We start from the raw sequence: 5,442 nt of genomic DNA on the forward strand, positions 1-5,442 counted from the left end.
AAAAAAAAAAAAAAAAGCAAAAGCAACAACAGTAACAAAAACAGGCCATCAAGATAGCTCAGGAGGTGAAATACAACATCCATGTTGATTCAGTGACTGACTCCTGGAGGAGCGTGGAAGCTGGGTGAACCTATAGGCCACAAAGATGTGAGGTGCGAAAAACAGTTAGAGCAGATAAGAGGAAAGTGGACATTTATTTTTAGATCTTATTTGAATTTCATGGCAAATTATGTAATTTCCATAATTGTCAATAAAAAGCACTGGTGATTTTCCATAACTAAGTAGATTCAATGAAACTAAACTGCTTAGTGTGTCTTTGCTAATATTTTCCTATAAGGAAAGTCACACAGTTACGAAACTGTCCCCAGCTGCTTCCCATTAGGAATGTGGTTAGCAGATGTGGGGTTCCGTAGTCCTGATACAGGAGATAGTTAATCCATTTTGTGGGTTTCAGATGGGTAGTGATTTATCTTGGTGGGATGAATTTTTTAAAAAATGTGCCTGCATCAGCTTAAGCATATCTTTCCTTAGTTTACATTGGAGAAGAAATATATTGTAGACTATTTCTAGCAAATGGCAAAGTAAAACTACCTTAAAAGGGACCATTGGCCTTGCTGTCCTCTAAGGAAGAATTACGGTGGTGGTGGAGGAAGATGGGCTGGTAATTTTACAAGCTCATTTCTCCCTGGGCCTCTTGGTTACTTTTGTGCCGCCTTTGCTTTTGTTACTCTGGAATCTGGGAAGTGACCTTCAGGCTTGCTAAAAAGCTGAGATTTAGCCTGAGGCCCTTCTTCCTGATGGAGTTACACAACACTCAAGCCTTGGAAGCAACCCCAGATCCACTAATTCTTTTCTTTGATGGCTCTTGGCATCGAGTGTTTCCTTCCAACCAAAGTGTAGCTTTATACCAGATCTGCTTGTCACCAAAATTAATTTAGCCATTTGTCCTTTATGCCTACAATCAAATAGTGTCGTGACAGACTCATTCCTAAAGAAGTGGAGACTCAGTCGGAGAGTTTCAACCACTGGATTTTATTTTTTGCCAGTGCCGAAGGCCAACAGGTAATAATAACAACAGCTGGTTGGGTTTGCTTGCTTGCTTGCTTTTGACAGGGTTTCTCTGTGTAGCCCTGTCTGTTCTGGAACTCCCTTTTGTAGACGAGGCTGGCTTCGAACTCCCAGAGATCCACTTGCTTTTGCCTGGGATCAAAGGCATGCCCAGCCATGGTGCTTTTAAATGCTGCCTGGGCTTCTCATTTATATGCACCACCCAAGCAACACAGTGCCTTTAAAAGCAGAAACTATCCTAATGTTTTTGAAAGAGATGCCAAGGCTTCTGACCTCAGCCCCTTTTTGACCTTGACAGAGTTAGTAGGTGGCCACGTTGAGCTTTGATTTTTATTTTTGAAACTGAGTCTCACCATGTAGTCCTGGCCATCCTGGAACTCGCAAACTAAACTGGCCTTGAACTCATAGAGATCTGCCCATCTTTGCTTCTCTGGTGCTGTATGGGATTAGAGGAATAAATCACTACATACGTCAGTACACCGGTCCAAACGGCCATTTGAACCTCGAGTTCTTAATTATCAAGCTCTGCTTTACACAACCTATTAAGTATTTTTTATAATAAATCTTTTTTTTAAAGATTTATTTTTTATATACATGAGTAAACTGCAGCTGTCTTCAGACACACCAGAAGAGTGCATGGGATCCCATTACAGATGGTTGTGAGCCACCATGTGGTTACAGGGAATTGAACTCGGGACCTCTGAAGAGCAATAAGTTGATAACAGAGGAGAGGAGCTACTATTGACCGGTGACAGGAATTACCTCAGCCGGTCTCTCTTTTAGAGGTAGGTAAAATAATATGCTTGCTAGAAGAATTCTCTAAGCTTGTCTCCCTGTCCTTAGGAACCCAAGGAAGCAGATGTGTACCTTATTTCAAATTTCATTATCCACAGTTAACTAGATTTCACTGACTACTTGAGATTTCCTAGATGGTAATTTTTTGCTCTCTGAGGAACCAATAACTCTCATAGGGATTATTTGAGAAGACGCTGGCACTGGAAGCCCGCTGCCAGTCTGTCACAAGCTTAATGAGATTCCTCTCTTCGAGGCTGTAGTTCTCAAGCAGTGGGGAGCAAACATAATCCATAGGTGGTCTTTGCCTTCCTGGAATATATTACTTAATAAGGCATTCCAGCCTAGGCATAGAATTAGTCATTCAAAGGAAAAGTCCCAAAGACTTAGGGAGTCACAGAAAGCTGGAATGAGGTCTTACTGGGGAGTTTAAGGTAGCCGAGGTGTTCGAGGTGTTCGGAAAGGCCTGGGTGTGGATGTGTGAGGCATCACTGGAGGATACTGGCTGGGTGAGAGTATCTGAGCTTTAAAAGTGACAGATGTGGAAATGCAGCGATGAAGGTGGACTTCTTACATTGGAAACGGGAAGATCAGTTTAAGGTCATTCTTGGCTACACAGAAAATTTGGAGCTAGCCTGGGCTACATTGTCTTGGGAAAAGGGAGGCTAGGGGTTGGGGAGATGATCTAGTAGGTAAAGCTCTTCCTGCATATCTGTGAGAACCTAAGTTCGAATCTCTGGAACCAAAATGAAGCTGAACAAAATTAACCTTGCTCCTACAGCAAGATGAGAGGTAAAAACAAGAACGCTGGAAGCTCATGGGCCAGCTAGCCTGTTGTATGCAGCAATCAAGAGACCTGTATGCAGCAATCAAGAAACGGGCGGTGGTAGCAGACGCCTTTATCCCAGCACTTGGGAGGCAGAGGCAGGCGGATTTCTGAGTTCGAGGCCATCCTGGTCTACAGAGTGAGTTCCAGAATACCCAGGGCTACACAGAGAAACACTGTCTCGAAAAAAAAGAAAAGAAACCTGTACCAAAAACACAGCGGAAAGAGGGACTGGCACTTGAGACTGTTCTCTACCTCTGTGTGTGCTATGGCTTCTGTGTACCTATACACACACACACAGAGACACACACAGACACAACAGTGGCAAAAGGTTTGAGGCTTCAATGCCAACCAGGCCTATGTAGTGATGTCTAGGCCGAAGACACTTGCTTCAAAATAATGTTTTTTAAAGAAATACTCCCAAGAAATACTCTATTACCTTCCCTGTGGGCTTAAATATTTTAAATATTTTGTTATATAACTTGCTGTCTTACATAAGTGTCCTCACCATGAAATTTGTGACTTCCTCCAACTCTATTGACAAAAAAAAGTCCCTCATACTCTTGGAAAGAATTCCCAGCACTTATAAAGGTGTCCTCAATTACCCATCCCCCTGATGATCGCATATGCAGAAGTGTTAAAATTACTTAAAACTAGTGCTCCGACTCTGAGGAATCTGCTGCCAAATGCTCTCTAACAAGCAGAAATTTCACGTAACTCAGGCCTCTGGGGGCTCTGGCTCAGCTGGAGTCACGCCAGAAGTGCCTATGACTGCAGGTGCACTTGGCCACATAGGGACCTTCGGGAACAGCAGGCCAGCTTTACTGCAGCTGATTAGGAGGCTGGGGGGGCTGAGTTTCGCTGACATTTGCAGCTTGGGAAAACCATACCCCGCTCTTTGAAAAGATCTGTTGCAACGATCTTTTTCTTCTGATAAGAAGATACATTTCTCATTTTAAATTCTTTATTCACTCAGGTTGGAATGCTTAACCTGTTCAAACGACTCATGGGAAGTTTCTGTCTGCACATGAATGCACTCCGGTGGAGCAGTGCAGGGTTACTGTGTAGGCTCTTGACCTTGTGTTTCCTGAATACGACTTTGAACTTCCCCTTTTACAGGAATTGATGCACACTCCCTCTGTTTGTTCCCAGTCTCTGCCCGAAGGAAAGTGTGGAAATTTTACTGCTGGAGGAAAGATGGCATCTTGGTCCTAATGATTTCACTGAGAACGTACTTTCTCAGCCCTGTGGGGTTTGGACTTTAAAAAAAAAAAAAAGACAGGGTTGTACTGTGTTGTCCAGCCTACTGGAACTCACTTATGGTAATTCTCCTGTCTTAGCAACCCAAGTAATCTGACAACTGAGATTTCAGGTGTGAGCCACAATTCCTGGGCAAGACCCTTGTTTTTGTTTTTAAGTGTGAGGTGGAGGGCCAGGCAGTGGTGGCACAAGGCTTTAATCCCAAAAGTTGGGAGGCAGAGACAGGCAGATTTCTGAGTTCGAGGCCAGCTTGGTCTACAGAGTAAGTTCCAGGACAGCCAGGGCTATACAGAGAAACCCTGTCTCAAAAACCAAAAAAGAAAAAGAAAACAAATGTGAGGTGGATAGTAAGCAACACTAAACCATGAAGCTGGAGAACAAAATTTGTCTTTTTTATTGGGCTATTAGGTCAGAGTCTTTAAGTTAATCTTTCCCATTTGTTCCTCTACCTCAGTTCCTCCCCTGCCAGGGAGTTGAAGGAAACAGTGGATTGTCATGTCATGGGCAAGAAGGTAGATAGATACACATAGTTAGTATAACAAACATTCTATTTTATGCTGAGAGTCCTCACACAAAGTTCACTCTAAATTCCTAAGCATGTCTCCCCAAGGCTGCTCAGCTGTGCTACATATCTTAGCTGAAGGTCAGGTCCAGTGTCTAGCAGAAGTCTCTGATTTAAGGGTGAGGATCCTGGGGGAGACTCGCCAGCTGCAGGGCAGGTCAAAGTGGCATCTCTCCAGATGAGAAGAGCAGAACATTGTCTGCTTGTCCAGTGGGCGTCAGTTCTTGGACTGTCTGGTTATCTTAAGTGATGTCATTGAGTTCTGGTTATCTGGTGCAGCCTTGTGTATGGAGATGCTGACTAAGCTACTTTTACATATCTAAAAGGCTTTTTTTTTTTTTTTTTTTTTTTTTTTTTTTTTTTTTTTTTTTTGCTATGGTTGTTACATATAGTCTTGTTATTGGCTCTGCAATTAGCAAAACTACAGCCTCTTTAGCTAACAAATCTTTATACAGTTTCTAGGATGTTCATCTCCATATGCTCCAAAAAGAGTGATGGAATCCAGACTAAGACTGGTAAACTTACAAAATCAAGTCTGAAACCTCCAGGATTTGGTTATATGAAGCTTTTCACACACTACCCAATTCCACTAACCCTATGTCTTGTTCACATTGGCATTCTGGCAACTTCCTAAGTAACCATTACTTAGATGGTTAATTTTTTGTGTTCACTTGACTGGACTAAAAAACGCCTAGAGAGACAGATGTAAAACCTCTCTGGGCATGTCTGTTTCCAGAAGAAATGATTTCCATGGTGACCTAAGTAAAGAAGATTGTCCTCACCTGTGGGAACTGGCATCATCCAATCAGGTGAGGACTGCCCAGTAACTGTAAGACTTGGTATATTCACCCTGTGAAAACTGGGACATCTCTCTCCTGCCACACTTCAGTGCTCCTGGTTTTCCATGGACTGGGCCAGCTTTTACATAGTAGCT

Source organism: Mastomys coucha, unplaced genomic scaffold (genome assembly GCF_008632895.1).
Source record: "Mastomys coucha isolate ucsf_1 unplaced genomic scaffold, UCSF_Mcou_1 pScaffold22, whole genome shotgun sequence".
In the NCBI taxonomy this organism is placed as follows: Eukaryota; Metazoa; Chordata; class Mammalia; order Rodentia; family Muridae; genus Mastomys; species Mastomys coucha.